General features: G+C 42.2%; 1 protein-coding gene across 5 annotated transcripts in view; it reads right to left on the bottom strand.

Moving 5' to 3' along the window:
- Positions 1-21,056, bottom strand: part of LOC136831322 (zinc finger-containing ubiquitin peptidase 1-like) — a 308,022-nt gene that overhangs the window by 190,869 nt on the left and 96,097 nt on the right. The window lies entirely within an intron of this gene.

The following is a 21,056-nucleotide window of genomic DNA, read 5'->3' as shown; positions in this document are numbered from 1 at the left end:
GGGGAAGGGGGAAGGGATAAAGGATAATTAAGGTGGGGAGATGACACTCCCCACAGCCACTGTAGAAAATTTCAGGGCTTCGAGTGATTTTTAAATAATGGCGTTTAAACACTAGAGGTGATTTCCATCCTGAATATTTGGTAAGTTCAGCAAAATCCATATTATAAAAATAATTAGTGGAAGTAGCTACTGCATGGATATCATGAACCTTTGGGACTGAATCCGGGTTGGCTTGTTTAATAAAATACAGAATTTGCTGTCTTATAGCATTCAATGAAAGAGTTCCACCTTTCTCTCTGATAAAAAAGAGGACCCGACTTAAACTGTGGAGTTCTTTGTAGGTAAGACTTTAAGGTATATACTGGACATAAAGACTGGTCCTGAGGAAGAGGCACCACCTTCCAAGGGGACCACCTGTCTTGAGGGTCTTCATTCTTTGCTAAAAATCTATGGTCAGGGAAAGGAGGACTTCTCCGGACGGGAGGAAATCAACAAAATCATCACCTCTAGAGAGAGCCGACAGCTCTGAAATTCTGGCACCTGAAGCCAAGCTAATCAGAAATAAGGTTTTCCTTAACAGATCCAAATAAGAGCATTGTGAGTTGTCAATCTCAGATGCTAACTTAAAACATCATTGAGGAACCATGTAACAGAATGTGGGCGAGTTACTGGTCTCAAGACGAGCGCATGCTCTAGGAATGGATGAAAAGTAAGAATCTGTAAGGTCAATTTTGAAACCATATAAAAATACCTTCTTCAAGGCTGATTTAGCTGTAGTAATAGTGGCCGGGGCAAGGCCTTTTCAAACAATGACCTAAAGAAAGTAACCGCTAGGTTAGTAGTCATAGTTTGAGCTTCAGATGCCTTTAAAAAGGATGCCAATTTTTTGACTGCTGAGTCATATTGTCTGAGAGTAGAATCTCTCTTATCTGATTCTAAAAACAGTGTTAACGGGTCAATGTTTGCTCCCTTTTTGCAGCAAACTTTATAAAGTCCATAAAACTAGGGCATTCTGAATTTTTAAGGAAGCTGACACAGTCTTTGTTTGTACTACTTGGGTCAGTCTGGGTTTGGGTAATCTGATGACACCGCAACTTGAGTTCCTGGAGCAGAGGAACCAGTTGCTCTTCAGCCAATAAGGAGCTACAGAGCTAGTTGACCTTTGAATGACCTGAGTTTGTGCAGTACTTTCAACAACATGTTTATTGGAGGAAACAAGTATATCTTCTCCCAATTGTTCCAGTCTATGGTCATTGCATCCCGTGGCATAAGCCTGAGGGTCCAGGTTGGGAGCCACATAACAGGGAAGCTTGTGATTGCTCTCCGTGGCGAACAGATCCACCTGGAGTCCCGGAACCCGGCGGCAAATCCAATTGAAGAGTCCCCGTCCAGAGACCACTCCATCTCCAACGGAGTGGTTCTGGACAGGGAATCCGCCACCACGTTCCGCACCCCGCTAGGTGGGTGGCTGACAGATGCCAGCTGTGCTTGTTCGCCAGGGAGAAGATAGCTACCATCACCTGGTTTACGCGACCTGATTTGGAGCCGCCCCTGTTGATGCAATGAACTACCACGGCGCTGTCCAGCACCAGCCTGATGTGAATCTGGCTGGGGGCGGATTTTCTTTAAGGTTAGAAACACTGCCATAGCTTCCAAGGTGTTTATATGGAACTGTTGGAACATTGTAGACCATGTTCCTTGTACTTTTGTTTTGGTGAATACCCTCCCCATCTGCAATGAGGCGTCTGTGTGGACCACCAACGCCGGAGGAGGAAACTGAAGTGGAACTGTCTTGGACAGGCCACTGACTGTGGACCATGGCGAGCCTTGTCTTTAAAATTCGTGGGATGGGGAGACCTTGTCTCTGAGCCTGACATTGGCTCGACTCCGCCACACTCTGTTTATGTCTTTTAATTTTGCTTTTAAGAGCAGGTCCGTCACTGAGGCAAATTGAAGGGAGCCGAGAATTCTTTCTTGGGACCGGCGGGATGCTGCTTTGTCCTTCAAAAATTTCCTGGTAAGGGAAGCAATCTCCTTCCGCTTGGACAGCGGAAGGGATAGCCTGTGCGAGGACAGATCCCACTGGAGGCCCAGCCACTGGAACCGGGACTCGGAGTCAGGCGGGACTTCTCCTTGTTCAGCTGAAAGCCCTAACGACTCCAGGAACTTGATCACTATGGCCATAGCCTTCCGGCACTCCTGAACTGTTGGGGCCCAAATTATCCAATCGTCCAGGTAAGCTGCTAGGGAGATCCCCGGGACCGGAGTTGCTGAACTACCATTTCCGCCAGTTTGTAAATATCCTGGGGCTATATTTAGACCGAAAGGCATGACCCTGAAGGAGTAGGCTTGTTTCCCGAGTCTGAAACCCAGGAATGGAGAGAAGTTCCACGCAACCGGGACGTGATAGTAAGCGTCTGAAAGATCGATAGAGGTGGTGATGGCTCCACGCGAAGTAGAGTCCGTGCCTGAGCTACCGTAAGCATGCGAAATTTGTCACATTTTATATAAAGATTTAGACGCGTGACAGATCCAGAATCACTCTTTGTTGACCGGAGTCTTTCTTTGGGAACAGTGAACAACCTGCCTTGAAATTTGAGGTGCCTTACTTTCTTTATTGCTCTCTTGTTGAGCAGCTCCGTCACAAAAATCCTGTAGGGTTTGGAGGGTGGCTGGTAAAACCTGGTCAGGGGAGGGGGTCCTTGGTCCAGCTCCAACCCAGAACTTTGGACACAATGCTGTGTGCCCAGGGACTGAAGGACCACTGGTCTCTGAACCAGTAAAGACGACCACCTACCTGACTGGTCTCAGTGGGAGGAAGAGGGTTTGTTTCCTCTACCACGGCCCAGGTTTTCCTCTTGGGGTGGTGTCCAGCTTTGCCTCTGTAAGGGGCCCGACCTCTTCCCCCTTGCACTTCCTATTAAGGCCGTGAAAGAACCCACGGCCCTCATAGGTGGGATTGTACGCCGGTGAAGAGACGTATGAGGGTGCAGCAAGGGATTGAGCTGGTTGGACCAGCACGTATTGGTGGGGATGAGCCTTGAGAGGTGGAGGGCTGGGCCACTGCCGAGACCGGGACAGCCTGGACAACTGTCTGGGGATGAGGCCTCTGTGTCTCCTGAATCGTTTACCAGACTTGGCCTGGGAGCTGCCAGATTCTGGGGTCTTCCGCTTGAAGGCAGAGATACCCCAACGCGAGCGTAGACTTTGGTTGGCTCTAGTAGCCTCGCTCAGGACACTGGCTACATCTTCATCTGGGAAAAGGTTAATCTCCCAGATGGAGCTCTTCATGAGCTTGTTAGGCTCATGGCGTATGGTGGCATCGGCAAAGATGAATTTCCTACACTCCAGCTTAGCCACCATAAAGTCATACAGGTCTGACTGAAACCCTGCTAACAGGGATTTAGCCAGAACCTGGAAGAAGCTGTTCTTCTGCACAGGAGACGGCAGTCGCTTCTGTGAGACAGAAGGAGTTCAAAGACCGGCCTAATCTTGTCCGGGCCTCAAACTCTGCTTTTAGCAGGCTTCCGGGAGCTTAGGAAGCTGCTCGCTGAATTGAGTAGGCGCACAGAGTGAGCATCCAGCTTACCCACAGTAAAGGTGGATGGGGCGTCTTTCCAGAACTCCTCACCTCCTGGGAATACCAGGGATGTGGAGTCTGTCTCCCTTAGCTGAGGCAAGGGTTTGCCTTCAAAGCAAGCCTGGGCAGTAGCCAGAGCCACTTTGTTGAGGCAGGAGTGGGCAACTTATCACCTAGGGAAAAACATGGTGTAGTTGCCCTTGAAAAGGAGTGTAAGTTTTGTATTCTCCTGCCTGCCACTCCGTAAGAGTGCGAGGAGAGCCGATTGAGCCTGGTCCCTAGGAAAGATTACCGTCTCCTTTGGGACCTTGTCCGATCATACCCAGGCTTCCTCCGTCAGCCTAACGAAGCCTGGGTAAGGGGGGCAGGAGATCGGGGGAAGAACTCCAACTCCTCCAAACGTCTCGTGCCAAGACCTTCAATAGTCAAGGTGGCGAATGGCAAGAGCAAAACGCCAAGGGTTTCCGACATCAAAGGAGGGAGATCAGCAGTATCAGGGATCTCATACTGCGGTTCGGCTCGGCGGAGCGAGCCATCCGCCGATATGTTGTCATGACTCTGCAAGCTTCTCAGATATTTTGGAGAGCTTGGAATCAACCTCCGATGAGAACCTCTCAAGAAGCATTCCCGCAAATGCCTCAGGGTCAAACGGAGGCTGGCGAGGAGGGCTTGGTCTGGCTGCCCTCTTACTCGCTCCTTTGCCCGAGGTTCCAGGTTTGCTCCCGGAGGCCAGAGGTGCGGAGACCTTAGCCTTCGACGGGGAAAGGGGATGCCTTCCTGGAAGACGAGGGCTTAAAGCCCTTCGCCTTCCATGAAGTCTTCAGCTTCAACTTGGGAACAGCTGATGGAGCCCTGTCACCCAAGATGGAAGACTTTCCAAACCCTGAAAAAGAAGATGCAGAGATGATGGAGGGAATCAAATAGGGCGCCCGCCCCCGCAACCTCACTTACCTCACCACCTACCACTTGGTCCTGCTCAGTGTTCATGGGTTCCAGGTCCAAGTCCAGAGCGGCGGCGTCCTCCGAAACCTCCGCATAAAGGATATCCTCTTGGGGTGGCTGGGTCACAACCCGGATCTGCTGGATGATGGGGTTGGCCAACTCTTCGGGGACAGCAGCAGCAACCCGGGCGCGGGTAAAGCAAGTCATACAATTTGGCGTTGAGGACATAAGGCTCTCCACTTCTCGACGGTACATTTCTTCCCCGAACCCAGCCACCCAGGCCAGCCACCCAAGCGGAGAGACTCAAGGGAAGTCTTCTTGGAGGACTCGTCCGCCTGGAAGAGAGCAGGCAATTAGGGCTAAAAAATACCTGAATATAAAAAAAAAATACAATATAGGCACAAATAGACTGAAAAGACGTGAAGGAACGGAAAGCAAACATCTTACCGACTCGTCCTGGATACTACCGCACAGAGCGAAGCAGACCTCACAGCCATCGGGTGCCAAACAATCAGGTCATCCAGCCGGACCGCACAGCCAGCGTGGGTCCGCACACCACGTGCCCATAGGGTTGTTGGAGGGGCGGTACACCCGGCTCCTCACAACGAACAGTCTGTAAGTGGAAAAAGTAAATGAACCTACCACTCTAAGCAACCTAAACTAAGCCGGCAGGCCAGGGTATTTCAGACCTACCACCGGAATACTCTGGCGGAGATGAAAAACCCTCGTCAGAGACGGGCCTACTAAGCCAAAAACTTAAACAGAGTGGTAGGCAGGAAAAACCCCCGGTCACCAGAATACTCCCGGCGAACGGAAGAACGGAGTCAACAGGGCCTTTACCACAAGGGTTGCCAGCAACAAAGACGGAACGGAACCCCAGGGCAGGACACCGGATCATGAAAAATAAAACATATAATACCAATGAATAAATCATGTATATCCGACGCGTGTAAGGCGGAGTGAGAAGCTCATATCCACCAGAGGATAAATATATATATATATAAAATATAAGTGATGGTAACGTAATTGGTAACAAGGAAAGAATCTATATCCAGAGACCGGAGGCATCCTCTCCCCTCGAATCTCAGAACCTCCCGTGGAGAAACAAAGGTGGGTGAGGCAACCATCATCGCGATCCACCAAGAATAATATAAGCCGGAGCAGGCGCTAATCAACCCAACTTACTAAAGCAAATCAAACGGGAGAGAAGGTCGAGAATAAAAGAAAGAATGTTCAAACCTGCTCGATCCTAGGAGAGCGGGTAAACGAAACATCAAAACAAGCAACAGTGCTACCTGGGGACCAGCCCTGGGAGGGAATGAATCACTCCACCAGGAAAGTCCCCAACTCGGAGAAAAGTCGCCATCTAGCATCACCCGCACGAGAATAGGCAAGAGCTGGCCTGAGATGAGGAGGGGAGGGGAGGTTGGTGGGACAGGGATGAGGAGTAGGCCAGAGTCAGGAGAAAACAGGAGGCAAGGGAAAATGCTTCACCCGCTCAACTGCAATCACACCCAAAATAAAATAATACTAGCGATGGCAGGACAAGCCTACTAAGGAAAAAGGATAGGGAAAAGGTCTCAACACCTCTGACTCCTGCCTAGACAAAGCCTACACATAGACGTAGCCTAGGCATGAGCCAAAAATAACGGAGAGGGACAAGGAAAGGGGGAAATAACAACAGGAGAGAAATTTCTGTGCTGAAGTACAACCAGGGCCGAAAGAAGGGGGTAAGGCTAAAAAGCATGGAGGAGACACACCAAAAAACTCAACCCCTTCCGAAAAGAAGAGGGAGGACAAAGGGGTCTCACTCTGCCACCCAAATAACGGCCCATGGGAGAAACAGCAACAAAAACTCCCTCAACCTGAGGATCCACCCCACACCTAACCTACGGGAGAGGCGGAGGTCAAGGAAGCAATAAAAGCCTATCAGTATGAAAGGCAAGGGGAGATTACCACAAATAAATCACCAATAAAAAAACATCACAAATATAAAATAAATACAAAATAATAACCCAAGAATAATGTGCATGTGTGAGGTGCGTAGCCTAGCTCCGAGGAGCGGCCAGACAATTGAGCTGACGCTACCCCACGAATGTTCAAGGCAACAAAATGACAGCATAGCACCAGCACAATAAATGATAATAATAAAATAATAAATTATAAAGTAAGACCAACATGGGGAACCCATCCCGGAGGGAGAATCCTAAGTGGAAATGACGGGAACCCTATGAGGAACCCGCCATAAGGTCAGTATCAAAAACATTATCGTTAGAAACACCGATAAAACACCCAGCTTAGGAAACACCGCCAGGATGAGATCCAGGGGAAAAAGATAAGACAATATAACGACAAGGAGACAGCCCAAACAGAATAAACTGGAAGGGTAATCTCACGGACAACATGGCTGGCTGGGGACGCCGTGGCGTCATAACAACAATCCCATATAATTATAAAATACGGACTGATGCAGCCACACTTATCATAAAAAATCCCACAATAAGATGGTACTTAACTTAGAGATGTTAAAGCTGCTTGAAGACATGCTGGAAAATGAAAACAGCCAAAAATCAAAAGCACAAAAATTCTCAGTGATGATGATCACGTGCTAGAAAATGGAATGAGTGTAGGTGGCGCTGGTGTTGCCGGCCTGGCGGGCGCATGAGCGTGGGGGCTGGAACGGCTCACTCGCTCTTTTCGGGGTTTTGACATGGGGATGTCTGTCAAGTGTGGCTCTGTGGTTGTGATCCTTTCACTCACCCTTGGTTATACCGACGTCTTCCATTGTGGAAGATGCTCGATCTGGGGTAGTAACCCCAGCATTCCTGAAAGCTCTTTTTCTCTGGTATATCTAGCATTTTATACCTAGAAATTCGTGTTAGTATGGAATTTCACCGGCTGACACGGGGCTGAGCTCAGAAATATATATATATATATTTATATATATATCATAAATATATATATATATATATACAATACTACTGATGGGCATATATATATATATATAAATATATTTCCATATTTGTCATACTATCTGGTATGCATGCATTATATATATATATCTGGGAAAATATATATATATCCAAAAGTCTTTCTATATATATATATATATATATATAAAAGCATATATACCAGTGGATATATATGTCAGCCAGCATACACAAGTGAACAGGGTACACACTGTACATTGTGGTGATGGGGACATTGAGTTCTTGATAAGGTAAAAATGGATAAACAAGGGACTACTATACTTAAGAGAATGGCAGTTTCCCCACTCTTCACCTGTAATCATCTGACATCTGACTGGTACCACCAAATTCCTGCATCTCAGTTACATTTTAAAATACTAAATAGATTACCCAGATACAATCTTGACCATTCCTATAACAGAGTAATATTCAAATTCATGCAACCAATCACAGATAATCCATTACAATGCCAGAGGTCTACAATTTCATGACCCACTAAGTATAAAGCAAGATAACAATGGACACCACTAAAGTGGTGAAAGATTACAGAGTTCTCCAGCATGCCTACAAAAGTAAAAGATATACTGACTTCAAAAGAGTTCCAAGATATGATTTAATTTTGCAGACACTGACCTCTTTGAGAGTGTAACAAATCCAAAACTAACCAGCCCTGGCCAACACTTTGTAGCATCCCTTCACTCACAGTTGCATTGCTTTATGACTTTTACTTTCCTTTCATCCATATTCATTATTCTCTTCCCAACTAACTAGCCGTTCAGCTTCTTCAACTTTACCTTACTGTGACTCACTTTTCATCTAAGAATATATACGTCAGACTTGCCTTATATAAAGGCTAAAATGGGTCTCAATGATCTCATTCAATTATTCTGCGGTTACAATAATGATAATACTCCCTAGCTACAATAAAATGTTATTATAAGATATCCAATAACTTCTTGTTCTGACAGAGTTGAAAGCAGTTAGTTATTGAAATCTTATCCACTTTGAGTAATTAAAAAGAACCTCCAATGAGCAAAGAAAGGAGACTATCCTTTCCTGATATTGGAACAATAAATAACCTCTACCATCAACCTGATCTTTTCAACCATGAAAAAAGATATCCCCAAGACTCTTAGGGTATCTACAAGCCTAGGAATTAGCAAACACAGCTCTAGGAATTGTGCATTCTTGGCCCTATGCTCCTTACTGCTCTCCATAGTCAAAGTTCACAGTCTACATTTCCTAGTCACCTTGGGTACAACAAACATCCTTGTAATTTTTCTCTGATCCTGTTTTGATAGCTCTCAAGATCTATCCCAGACGACAATAAATGGGGTGATATATACATAAATGGGTGATATATACAAGTGATGGTGATATACACAGATAGTTTTTTATTTTTCTTCCCAGAGAATATAAAACACCAAAAGGTTAAGTTATAAAACTCCTGTAGTGTCCTGCCTTCCATAACAGTTAACAAGATCTCCATCTTACTGAACATGCACTCCATCAGTTAAGAGGACTTCAAAATCTTTTGTTTAGCTTTTGACAGCACACATTTTGCTGACTCCAAGACATCCATATTGAAGAATGCCCTGCTGAAGGTGAACCATATTAGGTTCTGAGAATCTGTATTGAACAGCTGTGATACTATAAGCAATATCAAAATATTTTGTTGTTTCAAAGAGGTGTTTATTCCAATGGCTATCACAGTTAACTGCTCAGGATGATCCTACAGGCCTGATGCACTATTTTTTTTATTGCAACACAATGATAGCAGTCTAACAAAAGCTTCCAAAAATTGATTCTGCAAGTATTCTAATCAACCTCAACCAAGTGTCCAGGTTGTCAGCAATGCTCTTGTGCAGATGAGGGAATTGGGTGACCAATCCTTTCCCTTGTGATAACTTAATGCCACAGTTTTACAATACTCAGTTTCCTTCAAGCTATATTTGCTGACATTTCCTTCAAAGCTTGGTCATCAATCACCCTTTTCATGGGTTCTAACCTTCAGCTTTTTTTTGCAGCTCAGCAACAACCACTTCTCCCTCTTCATGAAACCAAAAGCCACTATTTCTTTCTTTAGTTTTTATCTTGTTTTCAAACTATTAAAAGTGAAAGTTAGAGTAAGCCTCACTATGTCTCTCGTTCTGCAAATGACTGCCCTTAAAATGCAACAATGTGGATTTAACGTCTTTTGGATGTCTAAGTCCTGCAATGCTACCATAATTAAACATAAATAATTTGTTCATGTTTAGTCTACAGACTTGATGTGATTGTTCCCTTCGTGTTCAGTCCACTTGACAGTTGAGTTGACTACTTTCAGGCATCTTTGGCATGGTCATTACAATACAAGCACGTGTTTCCCTCGAACAACTATCACCGCTGCAAAGCACAGCAAGAACACAGCGATCTTCCATTTGAGGTTTGAGGCCATAAATACATCCCAGTAACCCCAGCAAGTTTACTGAACCTGTCATGCAGAAGTTGACTACTGACTAAAATGGTTAGGTCTTTATTACTATTTAACAACAGTTTTACTATCTTGGAACTGCCATTCAGAGGATGATTTCTCTGCCTATCAGGTAATAAAAAATCTACAAAATAAAATCATATTCAAGCAAACACATTTTGCCTAAGCATGGTTAGATGTAAACCTCGTTAATTCTGGACAGACAACTCAACCTTTTTGTCAGCAATGGGATCAGAAATTATGTCTGGTCTCTCCTTGAAAGAAATTACCTGCAAACCTGTTTTCCAGAATGAAATAAGGGTCTTATTTGGTAACCTTACTTGTAAATCAAATCCATTTCGCCAAGCCTGCTCGATAAGTCTTTGTAGCTGTGATATTGAAGGCATCATGTTTGGTCCAGAGAACAATCCTGACATAATAGCCAGTGTGGTGTTGAAGGGAGCTCAACAACATTTGGATATTTCTGTTAATTAGAAAGTACAAAAACTTATTATTGAAGAATCTTATAATATCTTCAGACGTAATAAAAAGATAATAACAATGATAAACTGACATAATAAAAAGATAATAACAATGATAAACTGACATAGTATAAGATTTTAATATTTCCATTAAACTTTTCCAAACAATTTGTTAAATGTGGGATAGTAATATATTCACAGTAACTGTTCATCCTAACTAAAACATTAATACACTTGGATATAAAGTCTCAAGTAATTATCCTTAGCACACACTGAATTTGAAAAATTAAAATTTCTTAAAAGTACAGTAATATCCTTTCTTATATACAATCCATTGCTTTAGATAACTTGCATTTTCATGCAAATTTATTTGTTAACACTTTGTATAAAAATAAGGTTTTGACTCATTCTTGAATAAACGATCAAAATGAAAAAGCAGGGTAAAGCTGAAGAAGATGGACAGCTAGGTGGGAAGAGACAAAATGGAACTACAGAAAAGTAATATGCAAAGAAAATGCAATGTGGCTGATGATGCAGGGGCATTGCAAAAGTATATCCACAGGAAGTTACTGCCTGCACTGTGCCTAGTGCTGTGGAACACAAAAGATGATACTCAAGTTTTTCTTTTTATTCTGTATTATTCCATCAGGCCAGTTACATTTCTTTCTGCTTTTACTTTCTATCTATTCTTTTCATCTCTTCCCAAAATGCATGCAAGTTTATAAATGTGAAACTGCAGTCTTATTAGGCTACTTTATTATATTAATAGCTGCAAAGGACCTTCAATACTGTCTGCAGTGTGCTATGTAGATTATATTGTAGGCAAAATCCCCTGTGGGGACCATCAAAGTTGATAGTAACAGCTGCTAAAGAGACTGATCTGAATGATATTTTCAAGAACAAAATGAAGTAAACACTGGGTAACTTCACACAACTGCCTGGCTGCTCTATGGTGCCTGCATTAATGTATCAAACCATCTTTGTGTTACTTTATTAATTTAAAACAATTTTTATGTGATTAAAAGTTCCCAAACCTAACATCAATCATCTGACTCAGAAAACAGATTATGAATTAATAACATTGAAGAACATGTTCTTACCTCATATACAGCACACTGACTCATTAAACAAAAAGTCCTCCTCCTGAATAGCTTTGGAACTTTGTCCAACAAACTTCCTTTAATCAAGAGCTTTAGCTCTTCCAGTGGGACTTGCAGCAATGAAGATGCAAAAACGTACTGATCTGCACTGCATGTCTCATTCATCAGAGCAAAACTGACACTCTTCTTCCAGCTGCTGATGAAATTTGTATGTATGCTAATACAACACAGCCAATGGTGCTGCACTTTTACCTTCCTTCTAGTATTTCGATGGTGGCAAAAAACTGAACACTGATTTCTTATGATAAATTGTGAAGTTCAAAACTTATGTAAACAGCACTGTATGACCTTTTCCCTTAAAAGACCATTGCTTTGTTGTTATAAAAAGACCAGCCATGTGCTGGTACAGGGTTTTACTTTCCTAGAGCAGCCTATAGTTTGAAGACAGGTTAAGGAAATACATCCTGACACTACTTATGCTCTATCATGACTGCTGTTACTTTGGTAATTAGAACACAAAGAGACTGGCAGAGAGTAATCAGTATATGAGGAACTTGTATCAGTAAAAAGACTTCTGAGAGTACTCAAAGCTCTGCATTCATTGTCTAAAAAATCCACAGGTATGCTTTTGGAGAAAAGAAAGGTTATGCCCTCACCCAAGTCTTCCTTCACTACTTCACATTTGTAAACTGCTAGAGGTATCAAATGCCTAAACTAAAATGCAGCCCTGCTAATGCTTCTGAGGAGCACCTTTCATCTTCATTACATCAGGATATAAAGGGAAAACACTTAACAAAAAAAAAAAAACTGCTGTATGAACATCAGTTCTTTTCTAATACATTACAATCACTTGATAGCACCCAGGTCAATGCAACAGCAAACCTCAGACACTGTTCTGTCTGTGGGTTCTATTGCAGTACAACATCAAAAATCTCTGAAACTTAGTTAAGGAGGAGGCTCCTTAACACCAAGCAGGGCTTATGATATACATGGGTGAGTCTGTTTTTACCATCTCTGAAATTTAGTTGAGGAGGAGGCTCCTTAACACCAATCAGGGCTTAGGATATACATGGGTGAGTCTGTTTTTGCTAAGTCCCTGCCAGGCATAATTTAAACCATTATGTTGAGAAACACCACTTTCTCCCAGTAATAAAGTAACCCTCCAAGAATCACCATGGGCATAAGTAATTCTATTTGTTGAGTGTCAATGACTTCCCATTCGTTTAACAATAACTGCAACAACTATGAGCTTGTGGCTAAACCCTGACAGATATTCAATTAACAGGTTTTGATGTAGGAAAAACCTATTTTTGGTAGTTGCTGTCAAGTCCTCAAGGAGTTACCCCCTATGGTGTGCCAGCGCTTCATGGTGACTAGACTAGTATTGAAGAAATATTTTTCCAGCATGGTAATGTAGCCGGGTATCGTGTCGTAATGAAAACACTATGACATGTGATAGAGTATAATGGATTCAAAGACATGAGGACATTTTCCCTTATCTTCAGTGAAGCTGAACCCAGTTTTTCCTATGTCAAAAAATGCAAGAAGTGACTATTGCACATGAGTGTCTGCCATCTTGTTTACAACCAGGGCAGGCAAAAGACCAGCTCCACTACTCCCTGCTGGTCAATGTAGGATGATCCCTTGCCCAAATCCCATGCCTTTTCGTCAGGGAAGTGGGAGGGTTTTGAGGACTCAACAGCAACTACCAAAAAAATAGGTTTTTCCTATATCAAAACCTGTTTTTTTGATAGCTTAGTCACTTGTTTCATTCTCAAGGAGCTTTGCAAAAGAAATTGACTGATGACAAAATGCTTAAGCTCTCAAAATTTTAATTCCAAAAAACCCAAAGAAAAAAAATTTCTGGTTCAAGGTCAGGCTGCAAGTTTCAATGCCCATTCCTTATTCTGAAAAAACTTTTTGGGTTTTGGTAACAAGAAATGAGAAACTAAACAAGAACTTGTATTTTTAGGGTGAAGTTCTGTAGTGACTTACCTAGGTATGCTGGGTGTGGTTGCAGTCTTTTCGCATCTTCCCCAGCAATAGTAGCATACTCACCCGTTATGAAGACCCCTGGTTTTCTGCTGTAGAGCCTATGAGGTCGGGACTAACCCTACCACCTACTGATATGCATTGTAGACGAATTTGTTTGAGCTCATGGCAGTAATGTTTTAAGAACACTGTCTCTGATGCCCACCCTGTGCTTTTGGAGACTTCTTTGAAAGAGACATTTCTGAAGAAGGCCAACGACGTACTTACTTTCCTAATATCATGTGGCCTAGGAAAGGAGTGTGGGTTTGCCTTTTCAGTGAGGGAACTAAAATTATTCTTAGCCCTGGTAGAGAGAGTGGTTTATTTGTGCTAGGGTGTAGGAAAATAGGACCTCCTGGGATGTTTGCCATGACCTCTAGGTAAACCTTAAGTGATGAACTGGGCATAATGTTTGGTCTGCTAAATTGAGTTTTCTTGTAAGAATAGATTTCCTTCTTAAAGGATCCTCATTCTTGGCCAGGAATGATGGGCCAGGGGACAATAATAATTGATTATCAGCAGTTTGTGTGATATATCATTCTCGTCTAAAGAGCCCAGTTCACTAATACTGGCTCCTGATGCTAATGCAATCAGGAAGATCGCCTTTTGTAGCCTGTGAGTTGCTGTTGTACTGGGTCTGCTGAATTGAGAGGTAGATAGAAGTCTAAGTACCTTGTTCAGGGACCAAGAAATTGGGAGTCTTTCGGGAGCGGGTCTTTGTAGAGCAAAAGACCACAGAAGGGAAGTAACAACTTCTACGCTGAAGTCAATCCAGAATCCATAAAGCAAGGGTTCCGTTAATGCTGCCTTGTATGCCATGACTTTTGTAACCACAAAATGTTTCTCTTCAGAGAGATATATCATAAAATATAAAAGTGCTTCTATAGAAATCTAAACTGGGCTCTCAGTATGGATATAATCTAACCATATCTTCCATATGGACTAGTATTGCCGGATAGATGACGTCTGTAATTTTTGCACTAGGTACCTAGCAATGTTGGGTGAGTAGTTTTCACAGTAGATAATGTTTAAAAAATCCATACATGAAGGTCTCAGCCGAGAAAGGAGGATGCCTAAACGATTTTCCCTCCTACTTTCTGGGATAGAACAGTGGACAACAGTGGAATTGATCTTTTGCCTGTTATTGAAATGACAGGAACCAATGCCTGTTTGGTCAATTTGGGACTATTAAGTAAGCTGTTCCTTTGAAGGTTAGGAGTTTCCTCAAAACCTTTGAAATCTGGGACAATGGAGGAAAAAGATATATCGTCCTCCACTTGTCCCAGTCTTGTAGGAAGGCATCTCTTGCTACTGCTTGATTGTCCAAGTCTGGAGACACATACTGGGAGTTTGTGATTCTCGTATGTGGCGAACAGATCCACTTCCAGTTGTGGAAGCATGTTGACTATTGTTTGAAAAGAGTGGTTGTCCAACATCCACTCTGTTGAGGCTGTTGTTTTCCTTGACAGAGAGTCTGCTATTACGTTGACAGACCCTGTGAGGTGAATTGCAGAGAGGTACCACTTCTTTACTTGTGCCATCCGAAGGATGGCTAGCATTACCATGTTGAGAGGAGGTGAACGTGAGCCCAATCTCGATGCAGGACACTGCAGTCGTGTTGTCCAGAACCAACAGAATATGTGTCTCTTCTCGAGGTTTGAGTCTTTTGAGAGACAAAAAGACAGCCATCAGTTCCAGGAAATTGATATGACACTTCCTCAGAGTAGCTGACCACCTCCCTGCCACCTGACGATCCTCCCAATGTCCTCCCCAACCTGTCAAGAGGCATCAGTGTGTATTGTCACTCTTACAGATGAAGGAGTCAGGGTGACCTGTTTCGCAAGAGATTCCTTCCGGGTCCAAGGCTGAAGCATCTCCCCAACTTTCTGATTCTTTTGGTGAGATCAGTCTCGCATCTTTTTTCTTGCGTGCGATAGCCAAAATTTGTTCAGGTTTTTCAATTGCAATCTGAGTATTGAATCTATTACTGATGCAAACTGCAGCAGACCCATCATGTGTTCTAACTGCGGTCTGGAAACTCTGGGCTGTGCTAGGAACCTTTTGGGGTTTTTCCTTATTCTGTTCTGAGTTTTGATGGGGAGAGACAACAGGCCCCGAAGAGTACCCCAACACAGTCCCAGCCACTGAAAGCGCCTGCTGGGCATGAGACAGGATTTTTTCCAATTTATTATAAAACCTTTTGACTGGAGTCTGTTGACCACTGCTCTTAGGTTTTTCAAGCACTCTTTTCTTGTGGGGCCCCCAGATTAACCAGTCAGCCAGGTAAGCTATTAGTTGTATTCCTTCTCTCCTGAGTTCCTGGACAACTACCGTTGCTAATTTTGTAAAAATTCTTGGGGCAATGTTTAATCCAAAAGGCATGACTTTGAACCTGTACCTATCTTTCCCTATCCAGAACCCTAAGAAGGGGAGAAAGGGAGCGCCAATACGGATGTGCCAGTAAGTGTCTTTCAGATCTATAGAAACTATCCAAGTCCCTTTTGGAATAACTGAACGTACTTGGGCAACAGTAGTCATCCAAAACTTTTGGCAAACAATGTACTTATTCAATGCTGATAGGTCGAGGATCACTCTTTGTTCACAGGAATCCTTTTTAGAAACACTGAAGAGATGTGCTTGGTGGCAAACATACGCATGTTTCTCTATGGCACCTTTTAACAGGGCCTCCTGCATGTAATCTTCCAGAGAGGGGTTTGGTGCTTGAAAGAACCCCTTTAAAGGCAGGGGGGATGAGACCATTTCCACCCCAGCCAGTTGAGAACAATGCTGTGTCCCCAAGGAGAAGACTTCCATTCCTTATGGTGTCTTTGAAGTCAACCCCTGACCAAACAATTCCTATTGTTATCCCCCTCTTCCTCTACCTTTTCCTTTGATAGGCATTTCGGCCACTGCTTTTCCTTTTCCTCTGTAAGATGGTTTTTTGGACCTTGTGAAAAGGATGTTCCTGCTGATGTGGCTGTTGCTGTCCTTTGGAAGGGTTGTCCCTTCTGACCATCTACCTGTTTATGAGGAAAAGTTCTGGAGGTGACTACAGGCTTATATGACTTTTGATCAAAGTGAGCCTTTTTTGAATTGGGTAAAGGGAAACTTCAGGGTTTTTGTTTCTTGAATTCTCCTTTTCCCAGAAGAGCGTACACTGTAAAATTTTGTTGGCGTGCTTGCTCGTTGACTTGAGTTACAATAGAATCCTCAAACAGGTCCTTACAGAAGGGGTTAGACTGTAATAATGAAGTCACATTAGGAAGCGACTTGTTGGAACCTTCCAATGTTTCCATTCATGCTTTTAAACGCCAGACTAAAATGTCACAGAGTGCTTCCCATAGGGTTCTCATAAGACTTTTAGCCACAACAGCAAAAATTGTCCTGGAATCTTCTGGAAGCCTTTTGGTGGCAACTTCTAGCAAGGTGGAAGAGGTTAAGATACCATGGAGAAGAGTCCAAGCACGGAACTCTGACGAAGCTGTCTCGTCTGAGATTCTCCTCACAGGGGTCCCAAATTGCTGAGTAGCAACATCCAAGGGGAGCTTTATCCTTTCAAAAGGGAGTTGAAGTGTTGCCCATTCCTTGGTGGAATTTTTCGAAACCGGGAGGACTGTGGTGAATGGTTTTGGCTCTGCCATTGACTCCCGTTTTCTAGTTATTACATAATCCTGAGTTTGTCTTCACATGGTTAATTATTTTAAAGGTGAAGGGACAGAAGGCTGGGGGTACTTGGTGAGCAAGTTGGGTTTTATTCATAATGGGAGTATAGATCCACCTACCACTGACCTGGTAAAGGGCATCATCTATAGCTTTTAATGCTGTGTTCCCACATAAGAGAACTGTTGCCTTTTGAGGTTTCTCCATGTCTGGCAAAGGTGGTATCAAGCGCCATTCTGTATTAGGGAATGCTGCCCTGTCTCTAAACTCCACATGTACAACTTCGATCATGGTTTTTCTCTCATTAATTAGATACTTATCCTCAGCACAGAAAATATACATTGAAGCGTCTCGCCAAGGATCATCAGTATCATCAGGGGAGAATATTGGAGCCCCTGTTATGTTCTGACCTGAAGCTTTATAGTCCGAACTGGCAGTTTTGTTGGCTCCAGTTGGAATTCTAACCTTGGACCTTGTTTGGTCAGAGTTTGTTTCCACTCTCTCTTTTCGACTGCAGGATGCAGTACTTTTACACTTTGGAGTGTACATCACTGACTTTGATTTCTTTAATTTCCTGTTCGGAATCATGCAATATGTCCATTATATATTCCCGTTCTGTGGCAAGGGCACCTTTGATATTACTCATAATTTCCTTACGGAGCTGATCAAATGCTGCAAACTGTGTATCCCTTTTGGGGGAGCTAGCGTAATCTGACAGCATCCAGAGCTGAACTGTGACTGCCTGTTACCCAGGGGGGGCAGAGGTCCTGAGTGAGTTACTATACCCCTCCAAAAAATGTAGTCATTTCAATTGGGGTTAAATGAATCCTTGTATCCCATTTGGGGGAAGGATCATGATCAGCTTCTGAAAGTTGCATGGGGGATTGAATTCCTTCTGGAAAGTTTCTCCCATGGTTAGCTGAAGGTTGTGTCCCTGAGCCTTCTGTGTTCAGCAAGGTCATTTCGGTAGCTAAGATAATCACCTCCAAGAGGAACTTCCTCTATTTCCTCTGCAGGGTTAACCTGGGAGGTACTGGGGATCTTCTAAGAAGGGGTTAAATATTTGCTGCTGCAGTTCTGCCTGAAAGATATAATCTCCCCCTTGCTGAACCCTAGGACCCATCATGCCAGCTTGAAATGAGCTGTTTCGTCCTTAAAACTTGCTGCCAAAAGCACACTGCAAATTTTGCACATATCTGGCAATCAAGCAAATCTGTCTTGTTTTTTACAAGGACTATGCTCATGGCAGGTGGAATGGGCTGTACCCACTGGCAAAAAGCAAACCAAACAATTTGCCACGGAACACTTGAGATGAGAGTCCTGCATAATGGTGGCCCTGTAATGAAAGAACCATGTTGTTATTAGAAACTAATTAGTATAAGTTGTTTTTAATAACAGACACTTTTGTAAGTCTCTGTATCATTAGCATATTACATCTTACAGTAGTAGTAGTATACCTTAGTTTAACCAGACCACTGAGCTGATTAACAGCTCTCCTAGGGCTGGCCCAAAGGATTAGACTTATTTTATGTGGCTAAGAACCAATTGGTTACCTAGCAACAGGACCTACAGCTTATTGTGGAATCCGAACCACATTAAACCAAGAAATGAATTTCTATCACCAGAAATAAATTCCTCTGATTCTTCAGTGCTAACCGAGGTTAGTTTGATTACTAGTGTGTAAATGTAATACCTTTTATAAAATATCCAAGTTAACTTAAATCATTTTAGGTTTAGGTTGACTCTGACACCATATAAGGCTGTATTACTTAAACTGTTAGTCCTTTTGCAATGGCTTTGTGAAATTTTCATTCTAAATTGTCATGCCATATAGACTAATTTTCTATTAACTAATTTGTTTAATAACTAACCCAAGCTACTGTTTTATATGGCTTAGGTTAATCCTTCTACTTTCTACATTAATCCAAGCATAGAAGATTTCTTAGAGGATTCTCGCTTAACCTATTCTAAGCCATTTCTTTTTCTAGGTTTATTTAAAAACCTATGGATATAAGCTACACAAAAATTAATCCTCTTATAAGCTGGTTTTTTGTTTTATGTAGCCAAAACTACCCCTTTGTGTGATACTCAGCCCCATGGTTTCTAAATTAACAGTATAAAAAGGGATTTCTACTTAATCTGGTTAGGCTATTGCCTGTTCTAGGTTTATATCACCTGTAAGGGTATAGGCTTCATAAGACCTTACCAATGTTATTGACCCTAGAATACTGTTTATATGTACTTCTAGGCTTATTTGTTCTTTCTTAGCCTAGTATAGGGTATTACTTAATCCAGACTTTTATAAATCACACTTAAATGTATAGGCTATATAAAACTAGCAATTAACCAATATGTAAACTCATAGTTAGGCTACTATCTTTGTCTAACCCAGGTTATTGTTTGTATCCAATCCTAGGTTATTTGATCTACTATATAAAATAGTAACCCAATAATGTATAATCTTATAGCCAGGCTATCACTTACTCTAATCTAGGATACTGCCAAATTTGGATTACATAATTCACAAGGGTATGGTAACATAAAACACAATTGCCTTAGTATGTAGCCTTAAGGCTAGGCTACCATCTCATCTGGCACAGGTTACTGTTTTCATCTAGTTCTAGATTACATAGTTTAGGAAAATGATTGTCCAATAATGGAATGTTTTGTAAAAGTTTATCACTTAAACTAATATAGATAATGCCTAGTCCTGGATTATTTTAGATCAGTGGTTCTCAACCTTTTTGTTACCACGCCCCTACTAAGAGCTGGTCCTTCCCTAGAGTAAAATTCCTCCCAGATTAGATTTTCGATTTTAGGTAAGCCTATCATATAGAAAACGTTAAAAGTTATACTTTTAATTTTTTTTATAAACTTCTGGATATTAGTTCCTCACTCTTGTTAAGAAAATAACCATATAATCCTAGAATTTTTAAATTTTCCCCGGCCTAAAATTTAGTAGCCTGGAATTTTAGAACCACTGTTTTAGATCATACTTAAGTAGAGGATATATAGAGGTAAAATTTTAGTAGCCTGTTTATCAAATTCTAGGGTCCTTGGTGTAAACTAGGCTGCTGCCTAGCACCATAAAAGAATATGCCTTAAAAGTTTCTTGCTTACCTTAAATTGGGTTACTACCTAATCCAGGTTATTTAAATCACCTTTAGGATATGTAATTCTACATTATAGGCTACGGACAACATCCACTACAGTATATTCACATTATTCACACTGAATTTGTTAGGCTACCACCTCATGTAGGCTACCCCCTAGGCTATTGTGGACATCATTATCTGAAAGGATTATCTAAATTAATAATAAATTGTGGAACATTTCTTTAGTTAAATTTCTAAATTGAATGATAAAAAATTCAAATTTTTGGGGCTTTTGCAAATAACAGAGATCGTGAGAGAGCACCGACCATGTGCTCAGAAAAACAAAGTTCAGTTTCCGGATTCCATGCACAAAAACATTTGTTCCACAGTTTAAACTAACAATTTTTAATTGGAGCTTAAAAATAAGCACTTAACTTTCAAGTTTAGATATTTCCATAATTCTCGCTGATGAAAAAAGTTTGAAATAAAGCAACTTTGTATGGAGCACTGAACCGTCGTGTGCGTAGCTTCCACTAGCAGAGGGTAATGGAGCTGGTATTTTGCCTGCCCTGGTCATAAACAAGATGGCAGATGCACATGCGCAATAGTCACTTCTTGCATTTTTGACGTAGGAAAAACTAGGTTCGGCTTTGCTGAAGATAAGGGAAAATGCCCTCTTATCTTTGAGTCCATTATACTCTATCAAGTATCCTTTCATAGTGTTTTCATTACGACACAATACCTG

This window comes from Macrobrachium rosenbergii, chromosome 48 (genome assembly GCF_040412425.1).
Source record: "Macrobrachium rosenbergii isolate ZJJX-2024 chromosome 48, ASM4041242v1, whole genome shotgun sequence".
Classification (NCBI taxonomy): Eukaryota; Metazoa; Arthropoda; class Malacostraca; order Decapoda; family Palaemonidae; genus Macrobrachium; species Macrobrachium rosenbergii.
The sequence above is the reverse complement of the archived record's forward strand: the minus strand, read 5'-3'. Positions and strand labels throughout refer to the sequence as shown.